General features: G+C 44.7%; 1 protein-coding gene and 1 long non-coding RNA gene across 13 annotated transcripts in view; one reads left to right on the forward strand and one right to left on the reverse strand.

Annotated features, from left to right (window-relative positions):
* LOC143832380 (uncharacterized) overlaps window positions 1–14,124 on the reverse strand; it is a 299,119-nt gene that overhangs the window by 137,878 nt on the left and 147,117 nt on the right. Inside the window, exon 3 of the long non-coding RNA XR_013229232.1 lies at window positions 12,563–12,624. This is a non-coding gene — a long non-coding RNA (uncharacterized LOC143832380). The remainder of the gene's footprint in view (window positions 1–12,562; window positions 12,625–14,124) is intronic.
* Window positions 1–14,124, forward strand: part of COL23A1 (collagen type XXIII alpha 1 chain) — a 587,226-nt gene that overhangs the window by 77,697 nt on the left and 495,405 nt on the right. The gene's annotated exons all lie outside the window — the stretch shown is intronic.

Raw genomic sequence — 14,124 nt, forward strand, 5'->3', positions numbered from 1 at the left:
ACTGTTCAGAAAAAACAGAATAGATCGAAGAGGTGGAGGAGTGGCACTGTATGTGAGGAAAGGGCTTACCTGTCAGGAAATTCTAGTGAAGGAGAGCATATCTACAGTGGAAAGCATCTGGGTGAAAATAAGCGAGGGGAAAACAAACAGTGTGGTGGTTGGTGTCTGCTACCGACCGCCTGACCAACAAGAGGATGTGGATGCTGCACTTTGTGAGCAGCTTGAGACAATATCCAAACGGCAGGACCTTGTCATCATGGGTGACTTCAATTTCCCAGATGTGTGCTGGGAAACAAACTCTGCGAAGCGTCCTCAGTCATGCAAGTTTCTGACCTGCCTGGCTGACAATTTCATTTATCAAATGGTAGATGAACCCACAAGAGGTTCAGCCATACTGGACTTAATACTGACCAACAGGCAAGAGTTGGTGGATGAGGTCAAGGAGGTGGGGACCCTAGGGGGAAGTGACCATGTCCTCATAGAATTCCTTTTGAGATGGGGAGCCAAGGAAGCTTGTAGCCAGACGCGGATGTTGGATTTTCGTAGGGCAAACTTTAATAAACTCAGAGACATGATGAATGTCATACCATGGACGAGAATGCTCGAAGGGAAGGGAGCATGTGAAGGGTGGGCGCTACTCAAACAAGAGCTATTGCATGCTCAATCAATGACTATTCCAGAAATACGAAAACACTGCAGGAGCTCTAAGAAGCCTATTTGGATGAACAGAGAACTTCAAGAGGAACTAAGAAAGAAAAGGGAAATGTTCAGGAAATGGAGGGAAGGACAGAGCTCTAAAGAAGAGTACCTACAGGTTACTAGGCACTGTAGATCAATCATCAGAAAGGCCAAAGCTCAGAGTGAGCTAAGATTGGCCAGGGAAGCCCATTGTAACAAGAAAAGATTTTTCAGTTACGTGAGGAGCAAACGTAAAGTAAAGGAGACAGAAGGAAATGGAGAAGGCCCGCTGTTGGGTGCGGATGGACAAACTCTAACGAAAGATGCAGAGAAAGCAGAAAGGCTTAATGCCTATTTTACATCTGTTTTTTCCCACAGGTCAAAGTGTTTAGGCACATCTAGAGATGGCTGTAGCCAAAGGATAGTGTCTGGGTGGCAGGTTAACATGGATAGAGAGGTTGTCGAGAGGCATTTAGCTGCACTGGATGAGTTCAAATCCCCTGGTCCAGATGAAATGCACCCGAGAGTACTCAAAGAACTTTCCAGAGAACTTGCACAGCCCTTGTCCATCATCTTCGGAACCTCTTTAAGGACTGGAGATGTCCCGGAGGACTGGAAAAGAGCAAACGTTATTCCGATCTTCAAAAAAGGGAGGAAGGATGACCCGGGAAACTACAGACCAGTGAGTCTGACCTCTGTTGTGGGGAAGATAATGGAGCAGATATTAAAGGGAGCGATCTGCAAACATCTGGAGGACAATTTGGTGATCCAAGGAAGTCAGCATGGATTTGTCTCCAACAGGTCCTGCCAGACCAACCTAGTTTCCTTTTTTGACCAAGTAACAGGTTTGCTGGATCGGGGAAATTTGGTTGATGTCATTTACTTGGATTTTAGTAAAGCTTTTGACAAGGTTCCCCATGATGTTCTGATGGATAAGTTGAAGGACTGCAATCTGGATTTTCAGATCGTTAGGTGGATAGGGAATCGGTTAGAGAACCGCACTCAAAGAGTTGTTGTCAATGGTGTTTCATCAGACTGGAGAGAGGTGAGTAGCGGGGTACCTCAGGGTTCGGTGCTCGGCCCGGTACTTTTTAACATATTTATTAATGATCTAGATGAGGGGGTGGAGGGACTACTCATCAAGTTTGCAGATGACACCAAATTGGGAGGACTGGCAAATACTCCGGAAGATAGAGACAGAGTTCAATGAGATCGGAACACAATGGAAAAATGGGCAAATGAGAACAAGATGCAATTTAATAAAGATAAGTGTAAAGTTCTGCATCTGGGTCAGAAAAATGAAAAGCATGCCTACTGGATGGGGGATACGCTTCTAGGTAGCACTGTGTGTGAACGAGACCTTGGGGTACTTGTGGATTGTAAACTAAACATGAGCAGGCAGTGTGATGCAGCGGTAAAAAAGGCAAATGCCATTTTGGGCTGTATCAACAGAGGCATCACATCAAAATCACAAGATGTCATAGTCCCATTGTATACGGCACTGGTCAGACCACACCTGGAGTACTGTGTGCAGTTCTGGAGGCCTCACTTCAAGAAGGACATCGATAAAATTGAAAGGGTACAGAGGAGAGCGACGAAGATGATCTGGGGCCAAGGGACCAAGCCCTATGAAGATAGGTTGAGGGACTTGGGAATGTTCAGCCTGGAGAAAAGGAGGTTGAGAGGGGACATGATAGCCCTATTTAAGTATTTGAAAGGTTGTCACTTGGAGGAGGGCAGGATGCTGTTTCTGCTGGCTGCAGAGGAAAGGACACGCAGTAATGGGTTTAAACTTCAAGTACAACGATATAGGCTAGATATCAGGAAAAAGTTTTTCTCAGTCAGAGTCGTTCAGCAGTGGAATAGGCTGCCTAAGGAGGTGGTGAGTGCCGCCTCACTGGAAGTCTTCAAGCAAAGGTTGGATACACACTTTTCTTGGATGCTTTAGGATGCTTAGGGCTAATCCTGCGTTGAGCAGGGGGTTGGACTAGATGGCCTGTATGGCCCCTTCCAACTCTATGATTCTATGATTCTATGATTGCACCATCCTTGCCCACCTTGTCAACAAATATAGTAAGAAAGAGGGTCCAAAGCTCCTTGCAGCTTTTCTGGACCCTAAGGTGGCCTTTGATTCTATCCCTAGAGATCTTCTCTGGGACAAGCTGTTGAAGATGGAGATAGATAAAAGGCTTCTATATCTTATAAGGAAACTCTATTCTTCTACCTGTTGCCAAGTCAAACTCACCCCCCTTGGGAGTCTTACGCCTAAAATACCAATCAACAAAGGGGTAAAACAAGGATGCATTTTGGCTCCCGTCCTATTTAACCTTTTTATGAATGACCTTGCTCTGTCCCTATCCCCCAATTCTGGCCATAGCCCCAAAATTGGTTCCCTTCACCTCCCACTGCTTTTATACGCAGATGATGCGGTAATGCTGTCCCATTCACAAATGGGCTTAAAACGCTTACTGGTTCAATTCTTGGACTTCTGTGAAGTAAACAAACTTGCTCTGAACTTTGAGAAGTCAAAAATTGTGGTTTTTGGAAAGCCATGGAAGCCTCTTAAATGGAATGTAAGAGGTAACAACATTGAACAAGTTAAAAGCTTCAAATAATTGGGAATATTTTTTCACCATAATGCAAATTGGGCTACACAGAGGAAATATGCAATCACATCTGCAAAAACTAGTGCCCTGGCAGTTACACGTTTCTTCTACACCAGTGGTAACCAGTACGTGCCAGCAGCCCTCAAAGTATTCAATGGGAAACTAAGTGCCCAACTGCTCTATGGCATCCCTATTTGGATCAATGCTTTTAACCAAGCAGTTGAAAGTCTCCAATCTGTCTTCCTTCGTAACATCCTTGGGACCCCGAACTGTGTCTCTTACGCAGTCCTATGTCTAGAAACCAGCCAAAGACTATTGGAAACCAGAGCATGGTTGTTAACAATCAAGTTCTGCCTTCGCATTCATTTTAGATCTGACCCCAATAGTCTAATTTCCCTCATGCTATCTGAACATGAGTCATCTACTTGGTTAAGACACATTGAGGGGAAATTAAATCTATAGGGATATCTTTAGACTCCTTGTATCTGGTATCTGAAAAGACTGCATTTAATTCAATTTAATGCAGACTGTTAGACATAGAACTGCAGGAACTTAGTAGTAAAGCTAGAAACGTTTGCTCGCCATTGAGTGTGGGGATCTCACCACGCTCTCAGCCCCTAGCTGCGTACTTCTACCATCTAATCATCCCACAACAGCATAGAGCATTCATGTTAGCAAGAACCAATGCTCTACCTTCTGCTGTGCTATATGGGAGATTTCTACAGATCCCACATTCAGCTAGATTGTGCCCCTGTGGACAATGCTGTATAGAAACAATTACACACGTTTTCTTCCATTGTCCATTTTATTCTTCAATCCGAGCTAAATTTCTTAACTCACTGCTGTGTAAAAGAGAACTGCATGCAGATGAACGTAAGATTTAGTTTCTTTTGACATCCCAGAACCCTGATATAATTGAACCAGTTGCAAAGTTTTTATATCTTGCCATGAGAAATTGTGAATGTATTATGTCTTCCTCTAAAGCAGGGTTAGTCAACCTGTGGTCCTCCAGATGTTCATGGCCTACAATTCCCATGAACCCCTGCCAGCAACCATGAACATCTGGAGGACCACAGGTTGTCTACCCCTGCTCCAAAGCATGATCTTTGCCTTTGTTTTCGCTAGCAGTGGATCCTTTTGCACTTTCCCTTCTTATATTGTACTTTCATATGCTATTAAAGGCTTGTTGTTGTCTTGGGTTAGTGCTGGTGTCCCCATAGGATGTCCTGGAGCAGAGCAGTGAGGTTGCCCCATCCTTCCCCGGCAAGAAGATTCCTTCTACGGTTAGTGGCTTTCAGAGGTCATCGTTTAGGTCATCAATGGCAGGGGCTGCTGCCTTCAGGGTGACTTTCTGCGTGCTGCTCAGCCATGGCGGCTTCCACCTCCTCATCTCCTTCCCAGTCCCTCCAGTTAAGTCTACAGAGAGCCATGCTTGCTTAAACTCTTCCTTGGTGAGTCAGGGCCAGGATACCTTGTCCTTCTTACACACAAAGAGGGTGATGGATCTATCTGAGTGCTTGTTCTGGGAATCCTTGGAAATGGCCCTCTTTTGCCAGCATCCTGGCTGCAGTATTCTTCACCAGCTGAAGTTTCTGAACACTGTTTTAAGTACAACTCCACAAAAAGCACATTTCAGTAATCTAATCTAGATGTTATCATGGCATGGACCACAGAAGCCAGATCTTTTTCGCCCAGGAAAAGCCACAGATAGCTAACTAACCAAAGCTGTTAAACACATTTCCAACTGCTGTTGCCACTTGTTAGGATTAAATTTCAGTTTACTAGTCTGCATTCACTTCAAAAGTGCCTCCAATTGCTGGTTTGGGGTTTATACAACCTTCCAGGCATCCACCAGAGGCACAAGATAGATATGCCATCCATACTTTGGTGATAACTGAGCCCAAGTCTCTGTATGCCTGTATCCAGCAGTTTCACGTTGTTGAGAGCATGGTGGTCAGGCTGGGGCCCCAAAAGCCAAGGCACTGAACAGCATTCCCCCAGCATCACTTCTGAAGCCTACCTTTTTAGTGAGACTGGAATTAAGAAGCATCAGTAATTATCCAGTTCTGAAATACAATTATTATGTTACATACACAATAATGAAAAGGAAAAGCCCTGTAGGTGTTCAGTTGGCTTGTTGTCTATTCACAGTGGAAGGAACTTTTTTCCTCCAAAATAATTACATTCAGTGGAAATGGATGAATATATTCAGTAGTTTCATTCTAGAAAGTTCCAGTGTATGTATTATAGTTGTCTCTTTTTTGACAAAGAAGGCAAAATTCCTACTTATAGAATTATAGAATCATAGAATAATAGAGTTGGAAGGGACCTCATGAGTCATCTGGACGAGAATGCTGGAAGGCAAAGGAGCATGTGAAGGGTGGGCACTACTCAAACAAGAGCTATTGCATGCTCAATCCATGACTATCCCAGAAAGACAAAAACACTGCAGAAGCTCTAAGAAGCCTATTTGGATGAACAGAGAACTTCAAGAGGAACTAAGAAAGAAAAGGGAAATGTTCAGGAAATGGAGGAAAGGACAGAGCTCTAAAGAAGAGTACCTACAGGTTACTAGGCACTGTAGATCAATCATCAGAAAGGCCAAAGCTGAGAGTGAGCTAAGATTGGCCAGGGAAGCCCACTGTAACAAGAAAAGATTTTTCAGTTATGTGAGGAGCAAACGTAAAGTAAAGGAGGCAATAAGCCCACTGTTGGGTGCGGATAAACAAATTCGCACAGAGGATGCAGAGAAAGCAGAAAGGCTCAGCACCTATTTTACATCTGTTTTTTCCCACAGGTCAAAGGGTTTAGGCACATCTAGAGATGGCAGTAGCCAAGAGATAGTGTCTGGGATGCAAGTTGATATGGACAGATAGGTTGTCGAGAGGCATTTAGCTGCACTAGATGAGTTCAAATCCCCTGGGCCGGATGAAATGCACCCGAGAGTGCTCGAAGAACTTTCCAGAGAACTTGCATAACCCTTGTCCATCATCTTCGGTACCTTTTTAAGGACTGGAGATGTCCCGGAGGACTGGAAGAGAGCAAATGCTATTCTGATCTTCAAAAAAGGGAGGAAGGATGACCCAGGAAACTACAGACCAGTGAGTCTGACCTCTGTTGTGGGGAAGATAATAGAGCAGATATTAAAGGGCGCGATCTGCAAACATCTGGAGGACAATTTGGTGATCCAAGGAAGTCAGCATGGATTGGTCTCCAACAGGTCCTGTCAGACCAATCTAGTTTCCTTTTTTGACCAGGTTTTGGTTTGCTGGATCGTGGAAATTCGGTTGATGTCGTTTACTTGGATTTTAGTAAAGCTTTTGATAAGGTTCCCCATGATGTTCTGATGGATAAATTGAAGGACTGCAATCTGGATTTTAGGATAGTTAGGTGGATAGGGAATTGGTTAGAGAACCGCACTCAAAGAGTTGTTGTCAATGGTGTTTCATCAGACTGGAGGGAGGTGAGTAGGGGGTACCTCAGTCCGGTAATTTTTAACATATTTATTAATGATCTAGATCAGTGGCCCCCAACCCGCGGGCAACGGCCCGCGAAGGCCTCGGCGCTGGGCTGCGGCTCCGTCTTCCCTCCCCCCCGAAGTGAGAAGTTCGCCAGGCTGCGAGCAGATTGGCCGCCAAAGTGGCCGATTAGCTCGCGGCCCAGCAAGCTTCTCACTTCGGGAGGGGAGGGAAGAGAAGCTTGCCGAGCCACGAGCTAATCGGCCACTTTAGCGGTCGATTTCCTCTCGACCCGGAGCGGCCAGGAGGCGGCGCAAACGCGCATGTGCGGACTGCCGCACACGAGCGTTTGCGCCCCTGCTGGGCGCAAATGCACAGGTGCGGCAGTCTGCACATGCGCGTTTGCGCTGGGGCTGCCACGCGTGCGCGGGCCCCCGGGCCGCCCTCTCCGCTTACCACTCTGCAGTGGTCCGTGGCAAGCAGAAGCTTGCGGACCGCTGATCTAGATGAGGCGGCGGAGGGACTATTCATCAAGTTTGGAGATGACACCAAATTGGGAGGACTGCCAAATACTCTGGAAGATAGAGACAGAGTTCAACGAGATCTGAACACAATGGAAAAATGGGCAAATGAGAACAAGATGCAATTTAATTTAATGCAAAGATAAGTGTAAAGTTCTGCATCTGGTTCAGAAAAATGAAAAGCATGCCTATTGAATGGGGATATGCTTCTAGGTAACACTGTGTGTGAACGAGACCTTGGGGTACTTGTGGATTGTAAGCTAAACATGAGCAGGCAGTGTGATGCAGCAGTAAAAAAGGCAAATGCCATTTTGGGCTGTATCAACAGGGGCATCACATCAAAATCACAAGATGTCATAGTCCCATTGTATACGGCACTGGTCAGACCACACCTGTGTGCAGTTCTGGAGGCCTCACTTCAAGAAGGACGTATTTAAAATTGAAAGGGTACAGAGGAGAGCGACGAGGATGATCTGGGGCCAAGGGACCAAGCCCTATGAAGATAGGTTGAGGGACTTGGGAATGTTCAGCCTGGAGAAAAGGAGGTTGAGAGGGGACATGATAGCCCTCTTTAAGTATTTGAAAGGTTGTCACTTGGAGGAGGGCAGGAAGCTGTTCCTATTGGCTGCAGACAAAAGGACGCGCAGTAATGGGTTTAAACTACAAGTACAACGATATAGGCTAGATATCAGGAAAAGATTTTTCACAGTCAGAGTAGTTCAGCAGTGGAATAGGCTGCCTAAGGAGGTGGTGAGCCTCCCCTCACTGGCAGTCTTCAAGCAAAGGTTGGATACACACTTTTCTTGGATGCTTTAGGATGCTTTGGGCTGATCCTGCGTTGAGCAAGGAGTTGGACTAGATGGCCTGTATGGCCCCTTCCAACTCTATGATTCTTTGATTCTATTATTCTAGTCCAATCCACTGCACTATGTCTCAATGGCTTAATCTTTCATTTTTGCACTCATTACAATAATGTAGAAGAAAAATTAGGTTGTATCCTGTTAGTTTTTCTTCTGGCATAAGAGGCGTATACCTTTCTCTCAAGACCAATTAAAACATAAGAGAAATCATGTTGGATCACCCCAGTGGCCCATGCAGTACAACACTCTGGCCAAAACCCAGGTGCTATCAGGAGGTCCACTGTGGGGCTAGAATTCCAGAATCCTCCCTCTGTTGCTGCCCCAAGCACCAAGAACACAGAGCATCACTGCCCCAGACATAGTGTTCTATCAATACATTGTGATTAATAGCCACTGATGTCACATGTGTAAGCTGGGCTACATGTGGTAGCTGCTAAGGTAGTGTTTTTAATATGTCCTCTAGAAAATATTCATCCTAGCAGCAATGAACATGGGACACCAGCAGAGAACCTGTTGGCACACATTGCAAGATATTTACAAACATTATACAGGAACAGTGAAGCACTGCCACTTTGAAGAAATTGTCATTGCCTTCTGCAAGCAGATAATAGCATTTCAATGGGGCCTTCAGTAGAGTGGATTCAGCCTTCTTCAAAAGAGCCTTTAATTAGATTCTGCCCCATGGAGGACAGAATTCAGATTCATGAACTAAGAAACATGGCCCTAGAAAAGAAGATGTAGTCCTTAAAAAAAAACATGCTCTGTTGATTACAATTTTTGATATTCCAGTAATGCGGCCTCTACCAAGTTCTTCAGCAAGTAAATGTTTTTTTCTTTATTGGATATCATATCATAATTTCAGCTGCAGCTGGCCAATCACACTTCTGTGGATTTGCGGTGCAATTCTGAAAATAATTTTTCTTATATTTCCTAGATTCAAGTGCAGTAGCATTTTTGGGTATCAGCCTTTGAAAGTCAAAGCTCCCTTCATCAGATAGCTCTGAAATTAGTAATCTTCAGATGAAGGGCTTTGTCCCCTTGCTCACATCTTTCACTTTATTTGGGTAGTGATGATCAGGTGGTTCTGACTAACAGGAAATTGGTCTGGTTCTCATGTGGTTGACATTGTAGGTTGCAGTTTTCTTCTGTTGGGGGGGGAGGTAGATGGCATATTAAAAGCAGCCATTGTTTGATAGACAACATCCTTTCTGTTTCTGTTTGCATTTCATTTGGTTTCACTCAGGATATACATTTCAGGTATGACATGGAAATCAAAATTGAAAAGCACATGTTTTAGCTGTAGTCTGGAAAACAAATCATGGGGTTTACAAGTCTATAAAGTTCAGATGTTTTATGCTACTTTTAAAAACATCTGAAGTCATATATCATGAGTAGTTGCATTTATTTGACATTAAATCTCAATGTCATTTGAAAGTCAATGCTTGAACTTGGGCCTGCAATTTACTTATTAATTGGCTGTGACCAGTAGGAGAGGGGGGATGCTTATGTCATATTGGAACCAAGATCCAATGGCTAAGCAATTTTGTATAATTTTCATGATTTATTGGCATCTTAAAACCTTGGTATAATATTTACTTACAGAAATATTAAATGTCAGTTATTTAAAATGATTTATCACAGGCATGAGAAGTTTTTGCTCCCCCACCCCTCCCATGACTGATTGGAGTTAAACATCTTTTCCTTCTCCCTGTATCTCCAGAGGTAAAGACCGTCTGTTTGAAGCGTCTGGCATTTTCATTGCGTGGTGGTGCTATGTACTTTCCTCCATTTTGGTTAAAATATGAAACTGACTAGTAAATGGGAGAAGTGCTGAAAGTACCCCCTCTGCTATTGTGCTTGGATACACAACTTGTATTAAGTTGTGCACTGTTTTTGCTTGTGTACTGTTATGTGAGAGCCACTAATTGGCATAGTAGTTTAGGCAGTCACTAAAGTAGCAATTTTAAATCACTTCTTTAAAAGATAGGTTGATTTAGCAGAGGTACCACATATTATCAAAATTGGTTTCCTGTTGGGCTCACTGACTCCTGAAAATAATTGCTGAACTAGCATGGTAAATGCTTAAGTTTAATACTGGTATATACAACTTGTGACTCTGGTGTTTTATTGTGTCTTGTCAGTTAATTTGCTTAAAAGCTCTCATGAAATCTAGTTGCATGATGGTGCTGTACTTTTGCAGTTCTTAGCAGGCAGCAGAATGATGTTTTTCTGTCCCCTCATAGGTCACCATGTACAACTGGTGGACTGCATTCAGTTTGGTGGGTCACTAGTGCAGCAGGCCTTGCTACTTATCTATTTTGTGTTGAAGCAAGTCAGTACGTGTAAATTGTGTCCACGTTGTGGAAAGTCTCTAAACTGGGGTGGCCTTGAGTCTGAGGAAGGCAGTATATTATGGCCTTGGGTACATAACCAAGGAATGTTATTAATATATACATACACACACACACACACACACACACACACACACACACACACACATATATATATATATATAAATATATATATATATGTATGTATATTAACTATCAGATACCATTAAAATTGCTCTGGTGGATGCTAATCAATGAGACTTTAATAGATGTTTGGGATTATTAAAACTCTTACTACATGCTGTACTACAGAACCACATTATTATGTCACTGCATATAAAATTTTGATTATCCCTTTCTCTCATCCACTTTAAACTTTATGTAAATCAATGTGAGTATCCATGTTCCCTTTCACGCTGAAGAGCGAACATTATCATAGTCTTATTATAGTGCTGGAAACAGGACTGATAGGAGGTGTTGAGGGGGCTGCCTAATACTTTGCTCTGAGCCCTCTTGGGAGTGCACATATATAAACTAAGTTTTCATTTTAAAGCTTGATGAGAGATTGCAGTCCTCAGAGACAACCCATGCACCACTGGCTTAATTCCAGATGGCTTTGCTAAAAATAAATCTTCAAACTGGAAGTATTTACCTTGATTTTAAACTCAAGTTAGTTAAACTATTTCTTTCTTCCCCTGGAACTCTGAAGTGTTATACCAGAAGGCCTCCTGGGCCATCTTTGTTTTCCTGAAATGCCTTTGAGCCTTATGGAGGTCTGTATTTTGAAGAGAATATCTTTGGCCCATTTACTGTTGGTTTTTAATTTATAAATTGCTTTGAGTCTCTGGAAAACTGTGGCTCACACTGTAACTGAATATATATATATATATATATATATATATATATATATATATATATATATATATACACATATACACATATACACATATACACATATACACATATACACATATACACACACACACACATATATATATATATACTAGAATTAAAGCCCATTTTATCTGCAAATAAAATGGGTGCTAGGCCCCCTGTGCCCGGGGAAGCCAGTGGGGCGAGACCTGGGGCGTTTTGCTGGCCACTGGCAGGTCTCGGGGGTCAGGAGAAGTCCACCGGGCACCCAACCACCCAGCAGTGTCCCGTGGTGTTCTCCCAGCCCCGGGACCATCCTTGCCATGGCGAGGCTAGTGCCGGAGCTGGGAGAAGGGCTGCGGGCGGCCACCCACCCACCCTGAAGGCTTGTGGAGCCTTCTCCTGGTCCCGGGAGCAGGGCGGCGGCTCCACTGGCCAGGCGGACGGCTGGGAAAGCCTTCTCTCGGCCCTCGGAGCAGGCTCGCCATGGTGAGCCTGCTCCAGGGGCCGACAGAAGGCTGTGAGCCCCCCCCCCACACCCAGAAGGCTGGGAAAGCCTTCTTTCGGCCCGCGGAGCAGGCTCGGCATGGTGAGCCTGCTCCAGTGGCCGACAGAAGGCTGTGGGCGTCCCCCCCCCCGCACCCAGAAGGCTGTGAAAGGTTTCTCTCGGCCCTTGGAGAAGGGCGGCAGGGCCCGTTCCACCCGGAAGGCTTGGAAAGCCTTCTCTCGAGCCCTGGTCCGGGGACCGAGAGAAGGCCGGCGGCGCCCCCCCACCCGGAAGGCTGGGAAAGCCTTCTCTCGCCCACTTCGCACCGCTCCCCATTGGCTGCTTGGCCCTGGATGGACACTCGGAGGGCCCAATCAGGAGCTGCTTCGCGGCTCCTGATTGGGCCCTCCGAGTTTTTATCCCAGACAGGGCCTGCCCTAACTCCTCCCCAGGTAGCCTTACCCTTTTATTAAATCCGCTCCACAGGAGCAGTTAAGGATATTTGCGTATGTGTATGTGTGTGTAGACATGCAGTTCCATTATCATCTTCTTATATCTTAAATTATGTATCCACAGTTTCAGTGCTCATGTAACAATCCATTTTCCTTGGCAACCCCCACTCCCCCTGTGAAGATGCAAGAAAACAATATTGAATAACTAGTTTATTCAATTAATCTTTATGCAGAACTATGTGATAGCATTAAATATGTTAACATATTGTCAGGTTGTGTGAGGCAGCCATTGCTTACCGAAAAGACGATGGAATGGCCAATAACCAGGACCATGACTGGGCTTCTTGATATGCTCACACCTGTAAAAGACAGAATTGTTATCCAGTGTAAGCCTTAACAGCCTGTGATCAGTACCCACTGATTTGCTGAATCACATATCCTAGCATTTCCAACCCAGTGGGAGTAGATGCAATTCCAATTCTAAATGAATGAGTCCTAAACTCTCATGGAGGCAGCTGCCAGTATCTGCTGGGTGATGGTCCAAAACTGGCACTGGGTCGGAGGCAGCCCACCTTTATGCTGAAATAGACAACTGGGCTGCAGCTCTGCATTCTCATGAACACATGAGTGGTCTCATAGAGCAAAGGTGGGGATCCCCAGGGGTTTCTAAAACCTTGTCTAACTGTTCTGTTTTGTGTGTCATAATGTGTGCCTTTTCTGTCCACAGCTGCAAATCCAAAACCTGCAGTGAGGCATGGGACACATCCCACCAGGAAGTGTCAATAGTTTGCCTATGCACTAGGTTGCATAAAAGGTTGTCAGTACCACTGCACAAAAAAGATCAGCCCGCTCAGCACTAACACAAGGCACTGGGTGTCCTTGCACCAACAGCCTCATAAACTCAAGTATAAAAGGGCATCATCAATCTTTTTGCATTGGAGTTCACACAACCAACCCTCAAGCATATGCCTAATCCTGAAATCATCTGTGGCATCTCTGTGGCCCTCTGCTTTGGCTGTGAAACCCTCTACCCTTCCACACTGCCGAAAACTGCTGGAGTTGCTCTACTGGCAAAGGTCAGATTTTGCCAACGCAGCATCTTCCCTAAACTCAAGAAACTCTTGACACTGCTTAGTATATATTGCCCATATACCTGGAGCTAAAGCTGCCATCACTGTCCTACAGGCCTCAAACTGCCAAGAGGACACTGTTTATTTGACATTGGCATTAGGGCAACATCCACGCCTGGCTTCGGTTCCCCAAAGTGGTCTACCTGCAACCAAACAAAGTATCAGCAATGCCATTATCCAACCTGGAATATGCCTAGCAAAATATTAAAGTCCAAACTGCCCAAAATGAAGGCCTGCAAAAGCTGCACAGTTGGAAGTCTGCCTGTTAAACTGAACTACATACAGCACTGCTATCATACCTTAATAGCATTACGGAATCCCTTAAAACACTACCACAGACATGCACTTACACCAATGGCCTTGGGAATAGATTCCAAAGCCATGGGTCACTGCAGCATCCACATGCACCTCAAAATTATGCCCCACCAACCAATGTGTTCTCTAAAAGGAAAGATCATTAAATTTTGAAGGAAGTCCAACCAGACATGAATATCTGCCCTGATCTGACCTGTGGCTCTGCTCTTATGAGCACACCTAACACCTCTGGTAGCATTTGCCATTCTATGTAAGAAGGCCCTCCCCAGGGCTGTAATCCTACAGCCAAAATTAAAATGCCCTATCGCTTCCTGCATCTGCTTCAATGAAACCCTGCGACTGTTACATAATTCCCTTAACAGCACTCTAACTTTTCTTAAGGAAACAACAAAGCTCCCTCCTAGCATCTATCCC

This window comes from Paroedura picta, chromosome 3 (assembly GCF_049243985.1).
Source record: "Paroedura picta isolate Pp20150507F chromosome 3, Ppicta_v3.0, whole genome shotgun sequence".
Lineage (NCBI taxonomy): Eukaryota > Metazoa > Chordata > Lepidosauria > Squamata > Gekkonidae > Paroedura > Paroedura picta.